A 19025-nucleotide genomic window follows, 5' to 3' on the forward strand; every position below is an offset into this window, starting at 1 on the left:
GCAGCTGACCCTGAGCTTTAGCATCAGGAAAGCTTTTTTTTTTCTTTTTTTTTTTTTTTTGCCTCCTTCAGCTCTAGTCCTATTTTTAGAGCCTGCCGTTTTCTCAGGGGCTTCGCAGTCTATTTTTAAAGAGACTTTGCAGGCTGCCAAACCATTGTTATTTTCTTTAGGGTGATGTCAACGTGGTGCCTATAGTAAATGTGGCCAGCATTTACAATAGGTGATGTTTTAAAACAGAAAAACATTAATATCGAAGGTGAAAAATGTTTTTGCAAGTGTAGCCCCACTGTGAAGTGTTTTATTTCCACAGAGCATCCTTTTGCTTGCCTCATGACTTTCCCCTCTTCTGAAAACACCGTTGGTCTGACCGTCAAATTGCTCACTGCTGCATGAACCTGATCTGTACATTATTAGATCATCTAGAGTGACTGTAAATCAGGTTTGGTCCAAGTCTTGCAGCATGTTTAATGTTTTTATAAAGTTTTTTTTTTCTTGCCTTTTGTATTGGGAGCGAGTTAAACAGCCCAGCTCTGAGAGCAACGCAGGGAAGAGTTTGAAGGGCTTAAAATATGAGCAGTAGGAAATATTAGTAATAATCATGGTATCATCAATTTTGGTGGCATTTCTCAGATGAATCTGGGATAATCACAGCTTCTTTTTACCTGTGAGGAGAAAAAAAAAAAAAAAAAGGAAAAAAGTCAGGAACAGTTATGTAAAGATGTGGGAGCAGATGTACTGCTGGAGTAAGTTGGCACTGCTCCACTGATGTCACTCAAACTAGTTGATGTGGGGGAACATTTGTCTGCAAAGGAAGCAAGTCTCAGATTTACCACTGAGCTGTGGTGGCTTCACAGAATCACAGAATGGCCTGGCTTGGAAGGGACCTTAAAGATCATCTTGTTCCAACCCTCTTGCTGTGGGCAGGGACACCTTCCACTATCCCAGATTGCTCCAAGCCCTATCCAGCCTGGCCTTGGACACTTCCAGGGTTGGAGCAGCCACAGCTTCTCTGAGCAACCTGTGCTGGGGCCTCCCCACCCCCACAGAGGTCAATAAACCATCAAACAGTTTAACATAATTGCCCATGACACCCTCTGATCCCCCCCCAACTGTGAGTGATGATGTCTGTATTAGATCTTTTTCACGGATACTTAAGCCAATGTCTCTGCTATATTTCCTGCTGCAGACAACATTGCCCTAAGAGGACAATTCCTGCCCTCAACTCACATGCAGTCATTCCTTGGGCTGCAATAGCTCAGCTGTGCCTTTGAGCACAGACACCTCCTCCATCAGCTTCTTGTGTGAATGCCATGGGAAGACTGTGGAAAAGTCTCCATGGAAGGTGGTGAGCAACCCTTCTCCAGAATCACAAGGACATTTAGAAGCCTAAACTGCCTTGCTTCAGTAAAAATTGAGATCATAAATACTTTTGCACATTTGAACTTCGAGTGCTGGTCAAGGAAATAATGCACAGTACACAGGAATGGCTCTGTTATTTGTGCCATTCTTGCTCTGAGTCCTTTCCCTGAACTATGAAACCTCCAGAAGCTTCACAAGTTGGTGGCATTCATTTCAAATATAAAGCTCCAAGGGACTGATCTTCCATGAGTTTGACCAGCTGCCTGCTGAACCCTTGTAAACAATTACAATCCATAACATCCTGCAGGAAGGAGTCCCACGACTCAGGTCTCAGGTGTGCAGTCACCTCCTCTTGCATGAACCTGTCCCTTTTTTTGTTACCTCCTCACCCATAACTTGATTTCAGTGGATTGCTTGAGGCTCTGCATTGCCTGGAATTCAGTTTCAGTTCACCAAAGGCCCATCTCAATTTTACCAGGAGACCTTTGAACTTTTGTGAACCCAACCTGAGACTCGCATTGGTAACCAAACCAGAGGAGTTTTGCCTAGGTTTGCATTTCATTGAACCTGCCTTACAGTCTTCTTACATATAATCCCACTGGACAAGAACAACCATTTGGAAGCCCCCAAGAAAACTGCCTGACTTCAAGTTATTCTGGCACCAGCCCCCAAACTCGGAGGAGCCACCAGTTCTGGTTCATGCTTTTGGCAGCTGAGCTGGTTGGCTGCCTCTGAAGGTACAACTGCCATAGCAGATGGCTGTGAGGTTAGAATTTATTCAGAGCTATGCATAAATGAGGCTGTCTTTCCTCAGAGGGAATGGCAATCAGGAGCACACTCACATCCCCACCCACGGCTGCACACTCACATCCCAGCGCTCCGTGGTGACCGAGGAGCGGAGGAGTCAGCCTGTCTGTCACACCAACTCCCCTGTGCTGCTTCACCCCACAGTCTGTGCCAGCTCAGCGGGGCTCTAGGCTCTGTCTGCCCTGCTGAGCAGCAGAGATGTTCCATGAGTCCGTGAACCTGCCCTGTCCGTAAGGAAATAGGGCTGGAATGGGGCAGAGCCTCCATCTTGGGCATATCCTTTTAAGTGTCCTTTATGACTTGTGCCCAGTCAGCAGTGCTGGGTCACTGTTGTCCCTCCACTGCAAACTGGGTATCAGCACTTTGAAGCACTGTTTTTCTGAAGGAGTGGCTTGGAAGAGTCTGAAAGTCTGATGGGAGTGGAAGGATTGGGACAGGAGGGATAGGAATCATAAAATCACAGAATGGACTGGGTTAGAAGTGACTTTAAAGATCTTCTAGTTTCAACTCCCCTGCCATGGGCAGGGACACCTTCCACTAGACCAGGCTGCTCATTGCCCCATCCAACCTGGCCACTTCCAGGGATGGGGCAGCCACAGCTTCTCTGGGCAACCTGTGCCAGGGCCTCCCCACCCCACCCTCACAGGGAAGAATTTCTCCCTGATATCCAATCTAAACCTGCTCTCTGTCAGTTTGAAGCCATTCCCCCTTGTCCTGTCACTCCAGGCCCTTGGAAATAGTCTCTTCATCTTCCTTGTGGGCTCCCTTCAGGTACTGAAGGCCACAGTTAGGTTCCTCCTGGATCCTTCTCTTCTCCAGGCTGAACAATCCCAACTCTCTCAGCCTTTCCTCACAGCAGAGCTGCTCCATCCCTCTGATCATCTTGGTGCCTCCTCTGGACTCGCTCCAACACCTCCACGTCCTTGCTGTGCTGGGCCCCCAGAGCTGGAGGCAGCACTGCAGGGGGGTCTCCCCAGAGGGGGCAGAGGGGCAGAATCCCCCCTCCCCTGCTGCCCACACTGCTTTGGGTGCAGCCCAGGGCACGGGGGGGTTCTGGGTGCCAGTGCACAAGGCCGGGGTAGGTCCAGCCTCTCACCCACCAGCAAAAAGTCTTTTTCAGCAATAATTCACACTGTTTTCCTGGGAAAAGCACTATTATTATATTAGATGCTGGTGTAGGAGTGAAGATGGCTGAACAGAAAGAGAGCTGTAAACCCTCAAGAAGTTTCCTCTTCAGTGCTTGTGTGTGGGAGTTACACATCTCCACTGTGTGCTGGAGCAGATGTGAAGGACCCTTGGTCAGAGCCTGTGACTGCTGAGCAAAGATACCAGCAGTTAATGGGGTTTGAGCTGACAGCTCCTTGGCTTCTTTTCTGCCCCTAGAGTAACTGCATTAATTTTTATCTTTGAACATTCCTGCTGCACAAAAAACCCTCACCAATGGTACCACCTCTGAGTCATGCCAGCATATTAGTGTGCTGGTATATTTAGGAGCAAAGCTGTTGGAGTTCAATAAGTATAAAGCAGCACTTGATAAGTGAGGTAGTTGGTAGTAGTAGCTGTTTAGATAAGGCAAGGGGAGATCTGGTTTGCTGTCAGTAAGTACTTGGTGCCTTGCAGTGTTGGCCCCCAAATGAGGTTGGCCCAGGCTGTTTCTACAGAAATGGGTTTTCTACATGTTAAATTCCTTTCCTCAGACTTGGAGGACATATCAGTGTCATCTGCCTGATAGGAGGCAGGGTTAGATCATAGAATCATAGAATATGCTGAGTTGGAAGGGACCCATGAAGATCATCGAGTCCAACTCCTGGCCCTTCACAGGACACCCTAGGAATCCCACCATGTCCCTGAAAGTGTTGTCCAAACAGTTCTTGAGCTCTGTCAGGCTTGGTGCTGTGCCCACTGCCCTGGGGAGCCTGTTCAGTGCCCAACCACCCTCTGGGGGAAGAACTGTTTCCTAATAGCCATCCTAAACTTTCCCTGACACAGCTCCAGCTGTTCCCTCAGGTCCTGTCACTGGTCACCACAGAGCAGAGATCAGTGCCTGCCCCTCCACTGCCCCTGGTGAGGAAGCTGCACTGCTCTGAGGTCACCCCTCAATCTCTTCTCCAGGCTGAACAGACAAAGTGCCCTCAGCTGCTCCTCCTATGGCTCCCCCAGGCCCTTCAACATCTTTGCAGCCTCCTTTGGATGCTCTCCAGTAACTTTTTGAAATAAATATCATAGAATGGTTTGGGTTGGAAGTGACCTAAAAGATCATCTCGTTCCAACCCCCCTGCCATGGGCAGGGGCACCTTCCACTCTCCCAGGTTGCTCAGAGCCCCATCCAACCTGGCCTTGATCCTGGTGGTCAGATCAGCACTCTGTCTTTTCAGTCCTGGTTTCCAGTCTTTTTTTTTTGGCAGACACCTGCACATATCCCAGAAACTCATTTTCTCTCCTGAAGTGCAAGAGGGAAGCCTTCCATTCAGCCTCTGATGAAGCTCCTTGTTCAGATCCGTGTGCAAACAACCTGTGCTTGTCAGCTGCAGTTTCTGGGTTGCTGATCTGCAGAGCCCTTGCTGGAGTTTCAGGGGAATTGGTTAACTTCAAGGTAATGGGTTGCCTCTTGATTCCAGCAGCTAGAGAGCACAGAAAGAAGCTAAAAATACCTTTCAGCCGACACCTGATGTTGCTTCTCCACGTGAGGAGGTTTGTGCAGTTGCCACGGGGATCTTAAGCACGGGGGAGGGGATAAAACCTTTATTTTTGTGAATAGGGGGGGAGGCACCCATGAGAAAAATCCCTCTATGAAAAGTCTGTGGAGCCCGGTGCTTTGATGCCTGGGTTAAGAAAGCTAAATATTCACAGATTTAGACCAACCAATCGCCTGTAAATGCTATTTTTGGAAAGCACAGTGCAGAATTATGGCACATGCATCACATGTGAATTGGGAAAGTGCAAGCTATTTTTGGAACTTGTTTGCATATGTGCTGAGTCAAGGTTTGCACACAGAGCTAGCCTATACCTAACATCTCTTAAATCTGCTTTAGCAAGGTTATTAGCTTCCAGGCAGTCTCTGGGCCCCACAAAATCCCTTTACTATCACCTCAGCATTACAGAGAGATTAATTAGAGAAGCCAAAAAATTAATTGAAAAAGGGAACCATAAGAAAAGGGGAAGCAATTAAGAGTTGAAGAGGGATGGGTTCTGAAAAAGTAATAGCTAGGTAAGCACAGAAAGGCCAGAAAAGTGTAAAAAAATATGGAAAGGCTTGTAAAGAAGGTTGTTTTCCACCTTATTCTATCTTTGCTAAAGGAAACCTATTACAGGGAGCAACCCCTAGAGAAAACAGGAATGAGAGAAAGAAACTGGAGTAGCACTTCATGAATTAAAGCCAGCCCTTGATTTTGGGGCATGGAAGAAAAGCCCCTGGGTTGCATGGCAAAGGGATGCCAGCTGAGGATAAAACTAGACTGGCTGACTGGTGGTGGTCTCAGTGGATGATCTGTTCCCAGAAGATACAACCTTTTGCAAAATGCCTTCCAGAGCAGTGCTGGCTGTCCTGACAAATGATGGAAACTGAAACAGAGTTCCCTATATGGCCAGAGGTGCTGCCTAGTAAGGGATCCTTCTTATCAACTATTTCCAGGAGGCAAAGGCCTCAGATACAGGAGATAATTTGACTGCTGTGGTCCTTAGGGGGGACTTGCAGTTCAACAAGACCCAGTGCTGGGTCCTGCCCTTGGGTCACAACAACCCCCTGCAGCTCCAGGCTGGGGCAGAGGGGCTGGAAAGTGCCCAGTGGGAAAGGCCCTGGGGGTGCTGGTGACAGCGGCTGGACATGAGCCCAGGTGTGCCCAGGGGGGCAAGAGGCCAATGGCACCTGGCTTGGATCAGCAATAGTGTGGCAGCAGGACCAGGGCAGGGATTGTCCCCCTGTACTGGGCACTGGTGAGGCCACACCTCAAATCCTGTGTCCAGTTCTGGGCCCTTAGCTGCTGGAAGGGCATTGAGGGGCTGGAAGTGTCCAGAGAGGGGAACAGAGCTGGGGAAGGGTCTGGAGAGTCAGTCTCATGAGGAACAGCTGAAGGAGATGTTTAGCCTGAAGAAAAGGAGGCTCAGGGGGGACCTTCTCACTCTACAACTCCCTGACAGAAGGTTGTAGCCAGGTGGGGTTTGGACTCTTCCCCCAGGTAACAAGTGACAGGACAAGAGGACATAGTCTTAAGCTTCACCAGGGGAGGTTCAGGTTGGGCATTAGGAAGAAATTCTTCACAGAAAGGGTGGTCAGGCATTGGAAAGGGCTGTGCAGGGAGGTGGTGGAGTCATGGTCCCTGGAGGTGTTTAAGGAAAGACCAGACGTGGTGCTCGGTCCTCTGGTCTGGTTGACAAGGTGGTGATTGGTTGCTGGTTGGACTTGATGATCTCAGAGGTCTTTTCCAATCTCATTAATTCTGTGATTCTGTGATTCAGATCTTCTGTGCCTCAGTGTGCCTTCTGCTGGCAGGAAGCACGAGCCCAGATCCGCAGAGTGGGTGGGAGTGGGGCTGATGGGGAGGATCTGTCCATTCAGGTGTGGCACTGGAGAACCTTCTTGGTCCTGTGTGCATGGAAATGGGTTTGCAGACATGGAGAACACGGTGCTAGCACACCAGCAGGCCCACCAGCCAAAGAGGGGGAACTGGAATGTGACTGGGAATAGGCCAGTCTAGGACTATTCTATAAGAACTGTTAGTCAGAACCTGCAAAGTGCAGGCTGCATTTCACTGCCACCAGGAGCTGGATAAAGCATGACACAGAGAGGCTGAGTGGCACTGGGGCTGCCCACCCAGTCTTCCTGCCTTCCAGCAGGTGAGCAGAAGGTGAGCTGGGATATGGCACAACCTGAGCTGGACTCTTTCTCTTTACATGCCCATTCCTACTTTCCAGCAAGTCTCTTGACTTGGAGGATACTGTGGTATGAAACCACAAAATAACCCTACAGAAAGCTGGGGAGGTGCACATGACATCCTTGCAGCTCACTGGAGCCATTCCCACAGTAAAGGAAAAAGCAGGAAGGCATATTCAGAAGGACCAAGATGGATTTCTGTTCAAATGAAAACCTGAAGGTGAGTGGAGCCAGGCAATATCCCCAGCTTCCCCTCATACAGCTGTGGGGGAAAGGGAAGGTGTTTTTAAGCTATACAAGATGAAAAGCACAGCAAGAGCAATCTGAGAACTGGTGGAGATCCAGATGAGATCCAGAGCAGAAACATTCTGTATCCTTCACACCAAGAGCAGTACTGCAGAGTTTGTGAGGATGTTTCAAAGCCTTTGTCCTGGTGAGGTTGGCTGTAGAGATGGTGAAAAAGCCTTGGAGCATAGGCTGAAGAGGAGAAGGGAGCAGCAGTGCATGGACACAGATAGCATCCCTCGTGTGCTGATAATACCATGTCATGCAACAGGATACAGTGAAGAGATGAGATTCATGCTGATCTCTGTAGGAGGGCACTGTTGGCTCAATTTATTATTTCAGTTGCTAGAGACATAGATGTCAACATAAGAACACACCTATAAACAGGGTAAGACAGTATGAACATGCCAGGCACACTGACTCCTATGTTTTCCCTCCTGGTGTCTTTAATCCTGATGGAACTAGACCTGCATGGCCCTTTCTGGGCCCTTACCTGCCTGGGTACATGTGGTTAGGAAGAATTTGTTAAAATGACAGCTATTCTGGTTTTTCTCTTGTAATCAGAGAAAACAAAAAAGTGAAATCCACTCCATCAAAGTAAAAAAAAAAATTGGGTTTGAAATACACATCTCAAGCCCTGATCTTGAAGGTAAGCCTGACTTTAAAAGAAGAGCAGCATAAAACAAGAATAAAAAATGCACATGTTGATGGCATTTCCTAATTTGGAAAGTGGATACCAGATGAACAAATGCCAACATAATGATGCCCACAAAACAAAACAAAACAAATTAGAATTCCCCTCCAGTTTTCTGTGTATGCTAAAAAAGGCTTGAACACATATCCAAAACCTGTGGAAAGGCTGAGGAAAATCCTGCACGTCTCCAAATCTAAGCAGTTTTATTAGAACACTTTTTTTTTTTTCATTTTGACACTATTTTATTCTTAATATAACAAGACAGAGAACAGAAAGCAACATTTTTCCAAATCTTTTTTTGGAGAAGTTTCCAATTAAAACCACTTGGGTTCATAACCTTCCTTTCTGCAACCATAGATCCTCAGCCCGAGAGCCAACACATGGCTTGGACCTGCTGGAAATCTGAGCGGTCATTTCACTCAATCCTGTCCAGGAACTCTGATGAACCCAACCTGAGATTCGTGTTTGTAATCAAGCCCAAGCACAGATCAGTTTTGCCTGGGCTTTAGTTTCATGTGAGAAGGTGCCCACCTTTCCTACCTGTCTTCACCTTGACAAGGCAGTGGCACGTCCAGGTATCTCTTGCAGATCATCATTAGCCTTTCAGGGTATATAATCACCTTCCTTGTCCTGAAACTGGTAACCCACCCATTTGTGCGTCATCCTCATAAGGTCACCTTATTCTGATTAGTGTTCTCTGCAGCTGACATGGCCGCAGAGCCATCCTGAGTTGGAAGGGACCCACAAGGACCACCAAAATCCAACTCCTGGCCCTGCACAGGACACGCCCAAAAATCCCACTTCATGCCTGAGAGCGTTGTCCAAACTCTTCTTGAACTCTGTCAGGCTTGGGGCTGTTCCAGTGTGGAACAGTGGGGAGTTCCAGTGCCAACCATCCTCTGGCTGAAGAACCTTTTCCTAATGTCCAACCTAACCTTTCCCTGACACAACTCCAGCTGTTCCCTCGGGTCCTGTCACTGGTCACCAGAGATCACTGCCTGCCCCTCTGCTTCCCCTTGTGAGGAAGTTACAGACTGGGATGGGGTCGATCCGACCTCTCGTTCCCCAGTCTGTCCATGCATCCAGGCTGGCTCCGTTCAGGGAATGACTCTCTGCCCAGATGGTAGCAAGCCTGATAAGGACTCTTCTCAGAACTGTGTACAAATGATTCCATCTTCCCTTGGATGGCTTAGAGTCAACAGCACCATAATTGCAAACCCACGCACCCACCTCCTCAAAGTAGCATTCCAGCACCCTGCGGAAAACAGAATGCCTGACTGACCCACACATTCCTGCCGTGCCAACAAACCTCACCAGCTGTAAACAGAATCAGGGGTAACACATTATCAGCTTAATTCACACTGCACTTCTCGTTTGTAGCATCAGAATGGCCATTTCCCACTGGAGAAACTGAGACACAGCAAATCAAAATGCTTTTATAGGTCAGTCCTACATCCAGGAACAGCGACTGCACCGTGTGCAGAAGTGATGATCTCATTAATTCAATGTTAATTCTATATTGCTATGCAAGAATCATGTGAAAAATTGGTTGTGTTTGCATCCTCTCTGCTCTCAGATTGTCTGAACTGTTTGACAGCTTGTGTCTGAAGAAATGTGTCACAATCTCAGGGGAGATTGTGCTCACCATGGTGCTCACTAATAGGTGGCTATCAATAAATTGCCATTTAAAACCCTAATCATGTTAGCTTGCATAGATCAGATAAATAAATTGCACAGTCTGTTCTGTTTCTGGATATCTGAATGTCTCAGACTCTAGCTGGTCTGGAAGAAATAGTCTCATCAATACCTTTAAAATGGAATTCCTTTGGATACTTTGAATAACTGACTTTAAATACAGTCCTTCTTTGAACTGTCTGACCTAGATTTTTTTTTTTTTTTTAATAATAGATTAGTTAATTCACAAGGTTTAAAACCAGAGCTTGACTAATAGCTTTCAAAAGCAATGAGGCTTTTTGGTATAGGATTTTTGGTTTCAAAGCAAACACCGCTCTTACTTGTGGTAAATGTCAGTGGTAAATGTGTCCCACTGGGCCCCTCTCTCTTGAGAGGACAGAGTAAAACCCTGAGGTCCTTGACACAACCAACTCTTCTGGAGCAATAAGGTTTGAAATAAATGAGCAGTGAGCTTTCTAGAGTATCCCAGACAAGCCTGGGGACATACAGGCATGGCTTGTGGTACTCTCCAGCAGCAGTAGCTGAAAGCCAGAGCAGGGACATCCTCATAAGTCTCAGATGGCATCAGATGTCCATGATTAAGCACTGATCTGATCCCACTGATAGCCAGTGGAGCCAAGAGAGAGCTTCTGCTTGTCTGAAGGAGGCATTGGCTCGTTGTGACACAGCCCAGCTGTGTCACTGGGCTCCAGGAACCTGCAATGTCTGGATTTCCCCTGGCTGCAGACCCAACTTAAACAACTAACCTGCAATATAGACACTGTCACACGGTCATCTTGAGCTCAACCTCCCCCTAGCTGAGATGGCAAATGAGATTGGGTAAATATAAGCAAGCCTATGTTTTCACTGGTAAGAGAGGGAAGAACGAAAAGAAGGAAGACTGAGCTGCACAGACAGCGTGAGGAAGATGTTTTGGAACATCTCTTCTGAGCATTCCAAGCAGATACTAATTGGTACTTTGGAATTTCATGTATATAATAAAGCCAGCTATAGCAGACCTCTTTAGGGCTAAAAGGTACTTTGCATTTTGAAGGGCTGTTGGCTGAATATGTGAATAATCAACAACACATCAACAATAACCGAGCTTGTTTAACTTTTGAGAAGAGGCACAACTCTGTGACCCCGGTCTTAATATTCAGAGTGGAAGTAGCTCCATTGAAGCTGATAAAAATCCTATTTAAACCTGGTTCACAGCATGCCCTATCTCCTTTGGGTGACAGGGATGGTGACCACTTCCACTGTGTGTGGCACCTATGGCTGCAGGTGGGCCACTAAATACCTCCATGGTTAAGGGCAACAGAGTTACTGTGTGGGCATGGATCCAGCAAAGAGTGCTTGGAGCACATCAGAAGCATTGTTGACTTCCTTAGGACTACATACATGTTTGAAGAGCTGCCTGAGAGCCCTGTTGGATGAAGCTTTACATATCTAATACAGTGCCCTGAAGGTCAAGGCTGGTCTCTGAACATAGCTTTATTTGGTTTAAGCCATCCATCACATTGAAATAAGGCTGTTGCTGGGTAGGAGAAAAGACTATTTTTATGGCTATGTGTAATATTTTCCACTGTCGCCAAAGCGCCTCTCAGAGTGATAAATGTGCAGATTTCCTGCTTCCCCGGGTCTGGAGGAGCAGAGGAGGCTGGTGGGATGCGGCGCCTTTTCCCTGTTTATACAAGCAGTGCTGATGGAATGGTGGAAGTGGCCGGGCTGCAAACTGGCAGTGATCAGCCTGCAGATGCCCTTTGGCAAGTGGCACACCAGCAGGCTGATGCAGAACAGGAACTTCTTGTTTACACAGCTCACCATCTGCATGGAGTTGGCACCATCTCCCCATCTGTGCGTACAAGCAGGAATGCTGCCCCCGTGAGCAGTGCACCCGCTTAACTCGTTGTGGCTGTCTGAGAAATCAAAGTCTTCCCACTATTCTGACAGCACCTCTCTCTTACCTGGAAGAGCTGCTGTAATCTGGACCTGCACGGCACAGTTGTAACCACGTAGTGCTAGAGAGCTGGAGGAAATTAAGCAATAAATGGAATTGGAGGACTCATTCTATGTGGTAATCTGCTGAAGATTCACTGTGGAAGGTTTCGTGGAATCATAAAATATCCTGAATTGGAAGGGCCTCACAAGGATCATCAAATCCAATTCCTGGCCCTGCACAGGACAGCTCCAATAATCCCACCCTGTGCCTGAGAGTGTTGTTCAAATGATTCTTGAGTTCTGTGAGGCTTGAGGCCATGACCACTTCCCTGGGGAGCCTTGTTCCAGTGCCCAACCACCCTTTGGGTGAGGAACCTTTTCACAATATCCAACCAAAACCTCCCTTGAAATAGCTTCATGTCATTCCCTGGTTGGCCCTCCTGGCTGCCAGGGCACTGCTGACTCAAATTCAACTGGCCATTGTCCAGGACCCCCACGACCCTTTCCTGGTGCTGCTTTCCAGACTCTCATTCCCCAGTCTGTCCATACATCCATGGTTGCCCCATTCCAGGCACAAAATCCTTGCCTTCGTTAAAATTCATGTGGTTGGTGATTGCTCAGCCCTCTAATTTGTCCATGTCTCCCTGCAGTGCCTCCCTGCCTTTGAGGGATTTTATGCCTCCTGTTGGTCTCTGCTAAGCTCTGTCTAAGGAAGAGCCATTAGTTAAAACACAAATGAGAATTTTGGGGTTTTTTTCTCAGGGACTGAAGGCAGGAATTAGTCGTGGTCAGTTGTAGTCAGGCATGCAGTCACCACAGGATTAAACCATGCTACAGATGATGATAAAGCCATCAGTCACAGGGTTCTCTTAAACACTGCAGCCTCCATGGACTTAAACACAGCTATATTAAACATGCCTTGTCCCTCTTTGCAGTTACAAAAGTGATCATTATAATTGTTTCAGCGATGATATATCCTCATCAGGTCATACCCTAATGCAGCAGTTTTCCTACCAAAGACCCATGCGATCCTCTAATGGTTTCACAATGAAATTTAATCCACAGGATGGAAAGGACCATGAAGCAGAATCTCCAGGAGAAGCCACAGTTTGTCCAGCTACTGTTTCTTCCAAGTAAGCAGTGACAGAGGGGACTGGAAAGGAGTTCATGCATGATGCCTCCTACCTTAGTTGTACAGGAACTTCTTCAGTTTGGTCTCATATCTTTGTTTGCTAGGTGGGAGTTATGGAACTTCCCTGCTTGAAACAGCATTGTTTATCCCTCTCAGACAGGGAAAGTTGTAAAACACCTGCAGACATCTACTCTGAGGCAAACAAAGTGGCATCAGCAAAACTCTTCCCACTTCCTGCATCTGTCCTGCATCTGCATGACACAGGAATCACACAGGTATAGGTAATTATTCTACAGTCACATCTAGATGCAACAAACTTTCCTCTTTTTCCTTACACCTGCCTTTCAAAACCTGAAACACTGCCCCACCTCTAGTGTACCCAGTGTCCTTAAGAGCAACAAAGATATTTTCTTCTTAAGCAGTTTCTACACCTTCTGCTCCTCTCTGACAAATGAAGGTGTCTTTTCAGATACAAAATAAGCAGTTCTTTTTCTTTGTACTGGTGAGTGCCTTTATATCAGGATTGCTCCCAGAGAGGATTGCCAAAATCTTCAGGAAAGTGGCCCCACTTTTTGTTTCTGGAGGCTTACATCTCCTTTTAGAAGCAGTGATTTTATGTATCTTGCCCTTGGCTTGACAGCTTGTTGGAAAAAGCAAGGCCTGGCTCCAAAGAGTCCCTTTGTCAGCACCCATCGTGCCAGGCAGGGCCATCTGTATTTGCAACCAACTTTCACAGAGCAAAGACTGCTTCTTTCTTTATAAGACTTCTGTAGATCTGAGGAGCTCATTTACCACTACAAAGACCAATGGTAGGAGTTAAGTGCTGATATTCTGGTCAAGGAAGGGGATTCTGCCCCTCTGCCCCACGCTGGTGAGACCCCCCCTGCCTCCAACTCTGGGGGCCCAGCACAGCAAGGACATGGAGATGTTGAGCAAGTCCAGAGGAGGCCACCTCTGGATTAGAGGTTGATTAGAGTTCATTAGAGGGATGGAGCAGCTCTGCTGTGAGGAAAGGCTGAGGGAGTTGGGATTGTTCAGCCTGGAGAACAGAAGGATCCGGGGTGACCTAATTGTGGCCTTCCAGGACCTGAAAGAAGCCCACAAGGAAGATGGAGAGAGACTATTTCCAAGGGCCTGGAGTGACAGGACAAAGGGGAATAGTTTCAAACTGACAGAGAGCAGATTTAGATTGGATATTCAGGAGAAATTCCTCCCTGTGAGGGTGATGAGGCCCTGGCACAGGTTGCCCAGAGAAGCTGTGGCTGCCCCATCCCTGGAAGTGTTGAAGACCAGATTGGATGGGCCTCTGAGCAACCTGGGCTAGTGGAAGGCAGGGGGTTTGGAACTCTGTGGCCTTTAAAGCCCCTTCTAACCCAGGCCAGTCTCTGACTCTGTGATTCTCTGCAGTGCAGAGCAGAGGTGATGAAACAACCACGTGGTGCAAGTGGTGCTCCTGTGTGCATGTCTTGACCAAGCCCTTTTGCCCTCCTCAGATCACGTTTATGTAGTAAAGGACCTTCTTGGGGTTTTGTGAAACTTTTTTTCTTGTTTTATACTCCAGCAGCAAGGCCAAGGTGCTTTCTTATGGCAACAGTTTCTCCACCACTTTTTGCTGTATATATACACCTTGATGCTCTGACCTTTCTCTCACCTTATTTCATGTTCCAATGCCCACTGAGCATTAACAGTCAGAAAGAAATACCCTGAAGAACAGGAGGCAAATCAAAGTGCATGTTGCTTACACTGGGCCCAAGGGCTCCCAGTGTTTGAGTTGCTGAAAACACAGAGATTTTTGTAGACTTTGATTTTTGCTTAGTGGCAGGGGGCAGGTGTTGTACTTTATTGCATGTTACTGTTTTAGCAAAGGTATGATTTTAAATGATGGAAATTTTCAGTGTAACAGTAGGATTAAAATCACGGTTGTGTTCACATATTTAACTGCCTCCCTCCAGGTGGTGGGAAATGAATCAAAGGACAAATAGAATTTGGGTCATCCTGTGGATATGCCACTGCACCCACTAAAATCTCAGCATATACCCAGACATGATGTTGCCTAATTCTCCATTCAGTTTTGCAGAGACTGTAAGTAGAACATGAGGGATGAGCTTGACCCATTGCAGAGCAAATAGTGGTGAAGAAAAGATGTTTCACTTTGAAGGGAGTAAAAGGGGTATTTCGCAATATCCCTGTGAAAACCTATGGGAAGCCAGGATAAGTCTTGTGAAAGGTGAGAGCAGGTCACAAAGTCCTTGTGTGCACACAGTTTAACAGACCAGCAGAACCTTTGTGCACTTTTCCTCAGCTTAAGAAAACCTGTTTGAGGTTTCTTACACTGGCAGAGCTTTCTTATCCATAGTAGGAGTTTGTTTACTGTTACACATTTGTAGAAGGTGTGAAAGAGCTTTTGTGGAGTAGATGCTGGTGGTGAGGTAATGAAAGGCAGAGTGGTGAACGTGGCAAGCCTGCCGTGCCCTCTGTCAGCATTGCATTCACGGCTGCACAGCTCCTGTGCTTCCAACACCTACACCAAAGGCCTGCTGTCCCTAATCCCTCTGCCCTCCCACCCCTGAGACTCACTCCTGACTATCTTCCAGCTTCCCAGCCATTCTGCTGTGCTCATCACCAGCAGCTCTTTGCCTTTCGGCCTGAGAAAAAGGGCAGTTCCCACACCCCTGCTCCTGTCACAGCCCCCAGAGACACAGATGTGGGGCTCATTTCGCTTCAGTGGGTGCCAACCACCCACCTTACTCTCTGCCGAATCCTGCAGTGGAATTTGAAGGATTACATTTGGGGGCTGATATAAGTGATAATATTCCCTGATAACGCTGGAGCTACGCCCAGGAGAGCGGCAAGCAGCGGGCCCAGGTTGGCTGAGGGGATCGTGTCTGTCTGCCTGGGACTGGCCACACTCTGCTGTTGTGGTCTGAGAGTGTGATGCTCTCTGCTGCTAGTGCTTGCCATGGGAGGCCAGCCCGTGTGTGGTATTTGCTTCCTCTTCATGGTCTGCCAGACCAAAAAACCTTTGGAAGTGCACCAGGAGCATGTACTAATATTAGAGGGCTAACCCACGTGTGGGACTAAATATTCCACAGGCAGCACCTGAACTCCTCAAGTGAAAGGCAAGAGACAAAGTCCTTTGCAACAGGTCCTAAGGGTGTCTGAGAGTTAGGATGGGAACCTCAATAAGGCTCTTCTCCTGTGTTGTTCCCTGAATTCTACCCTGCTTTTGGGAGTTGCCTGTACCCCACCACTCTTGCCTGCTGTTAGAGCAGCAGCTGATGGATGCAGGGTTAGGAAAACATTCCTTTTTTCCTCAATAATGAATGAATGTTCTTGATCCATTTTATGACCACCAACTAACTTGTAATTCAGAGCTGCTGTGAGTGTATGAGCTGAATTCAAACAACTTCTGGTACTGCAGTTCCATCCCTCACCACCCTGCACTAACGTCCTCCTGTTGGAGTCTCAAATTTTGGCCTTGGTCAGAGAAATTCAGTAACTCTAGATCATTTTCCTCTTTGGTCTTCTGAGCTTGCATGGAAATGGCATTGCTGATTACCTAATATTCCCTAGTAATTTAGTAGTACTATTATTCTAGCCCCATAGTATTAAATTAGCTTCTCTTCAGGTCTGCAGGGAATCATTTTGCCCTAGTCGTGATCCAAGTCTGCCAAAATCCAGAAGCTTGCTTTGAAAAAAATGTACAGCTTTCATTTCTTATTTGCATTAGGGGTAGTACCATGGAGTGGGGAAGGTGCTGGTGGTTGAATTCATGGCTTTGTTTGGATAGGCATCATCCTGAAAGAAGGTCTATACAGGACCTTGTGGGAAAAATGAATCCATGCAGGTCTCAGATGCCAGACATTCAGACCCAAGTAGGCTTCTGGAGAAAACATAAGGTCCAAAGAACAAACTAGGTGTGTTTTCCTTCCATTTGAGAGTCAGACAGCAGTGCAAGCTGCAGGAATCAGGACAATTCCCATTCCTTTGGGAAACGGATATCTACATATTTTGTCAGAATTAGAGAGGATATTAAGTAAGTAGCATAATTCCAGTCTGCCAGGTACCCCCTTGCCAATGATGCCAGAGGTTTTACCCTGCTGGAAATTTTTCTGCTTGTGTTCCAGCACTTGAAGAGTTAGTGTCCTCTTCCCTTTGGAATTACACATTTATACCACTCATCCCTGTGGCTTGTCCTGTCAAAAAACAAAACCCATTTCTTTATCCTACTGAGAATGCACTGCCAGAAATTTAATGAATATACTCTTCCAGCAGAGGACATCCCATGGGTTTATTTTTTCCCCATCAAGAAGAATCTTTGTGCTTTTTATTCTCAGTCATATCGTCAAAATAATGTGTCTGTCTTTGTCCGCTTCACACTAAACTTGGCTTTGCAAAGGTGTCATTATTCCATCTTTTCACTCTCAGTTGTCCTGTGTCTGTTTGCTACACAGCCTTTCTTTCACTCTGATGTGTTTTAAACAGTTCTACAATAAGCCAGAATATATAATATATTTATATCATATTATATATATATATATAATCCCACTATGAGGGATTAATGCTTTTCCTTCTGCAGCATGTACCAGAAGTCAGAGAAGGAGCAACCCAAAGGAGAACCTTTGTGTTCACAACAGAGACAAAACCCCTCAACAAATAGAGAAATAAGTGGCAATTTAAGAATTGCAGCCAACTTGCACTGTTCTCCAAGGTAGTTACAAATCAACTGGAAAAATACAGCCAAACATTTTCACGTGGAGCATCCCTGTGGTGCTCTAGTGACAGATATGCTGAGCGTTGGACTGGGCATTTACAAATCTTCCTTCATTTATGCTGCTTAGGGGGATTTGCTGAACTGTTTTGCTGAATTGATTTTAATTTCTTCTTATCTTTTTTTCCTCTTGAAATACCTACTGGCAGTAATTCACAAATACATTTAGATTCAGATATCAGTAGGAGACAGTAATTTAGCATTTTTTTTAAACCAGCACCATGCTTAAACTGATTGCATTGAGGACTGTATGGAGAAATAGTGGCTTTTATTAGGCCAGCTGATAAAATTGGAAAACACAGGCAAGCTTTCTGTATTCATCAAACCGAGTTCTATGTTTATTTTTGTGTACTCTGCTTAATACTACTGCAAATCTACAGAAATCAATAGAGTTACATTAGCATAAAATTAGGGAGCCCCAGCAGTAAATCAAGCCATGAGTAGTTGTTGATGAGCTCTGAGGCAGAGCTTTATTTCCTGCAAAGGTCAGGGTGATGGATTGTGCGACAAATTTTGCCTCCTCTGCTACATGTTTATTTCTAAATGGCCTTTCACAAAACAGCAAAATAGGACATATCTTATCCTTCCCCACAAGCTAGAGGTTTTCTGAACTGAGACAAGATAACAAACGAGGTCCTTTATCCTCCTGGATTTGACAGCAAGGCTGTGTCTGCTGCATTAAAGCTGTGTGTGTCTGGGAGCGTTCCTGGGAGCCAGAATGTCACTGCCTGTGCTAGGAAAGCCCTGCAAGTGCCCAGGCATGGACTTGACCTGTCCTAACTCCAGTTTGCAGTCATCTCCTCTCAATGGACAGCAAGTTGTTTATCTGATCTTGGCCCTTCTTTAACACTGGGAAGGTACTTTGAGACAGAGCTGCTCCTCTGCTGTTCCAGTCACGGATCAGATGGGAAGTGTGTGGGTACCATACCTGGCTCATGTCTTTTCCCTGCCTCAAAGTGGAATTAGCCCTGTCTGCCAAGTGTCCCTGATGAAGCACCTTTGGTTTTACAGCCCTTACCAGGTAGTTAAAGAGCATTTGAGCAACTAGAAAGATGAGGAAGCAGTGATATGGATGTACTGTTGTGGTGATGGTGACAGAGAGACCTGCAGATAAAATGAAAGGGGGTAAAAATAGAGTTCAGGGAGAAAAGTAATGGTGAGGTGATGGATCAGAGAGATGAATGTGAGCTCCAAGTTTGTTCTGAAAGCTGGGGGAGCTTGTACAATCTATTTGCTCTGAGGAGAATTTTATGGTTTGAAGGCATTTAGCTGGTAGAAGCTTTGAAGAAAAACAGTGTTTACTGAAGTCAGGCAGCCAGAGACACCTATATTCGAGGAGATTGAGCATGTGAGCAGCAAGCTTAGATCTAACATGCTTAAATTCCACATTGAGGACTACAGTGACCAAGCAAAAAGGACCTGGGATGACTCTATAAAATCAAATAAGGATGAAGTTCATGGATTTCACATTATGAGACACTATAAGGGAAGG

This window comes from Manacus candei, unplaced genomic scaffold (genome assembly GCF_025592945.1).
Source record: "Manacus candei isolate 608988 ecotype Guabito, Panama unplaced genomic scaffold, ASM2559294v1 h1tg000124l, whole genome shotgun sequence".
Classification (NCBI taxonomy): domain Eukaryota; kingdom Metazoa; phylum Chordata; class Aves; order Passeriformes; family Pipridae; genus Manacus; species Manacus candei.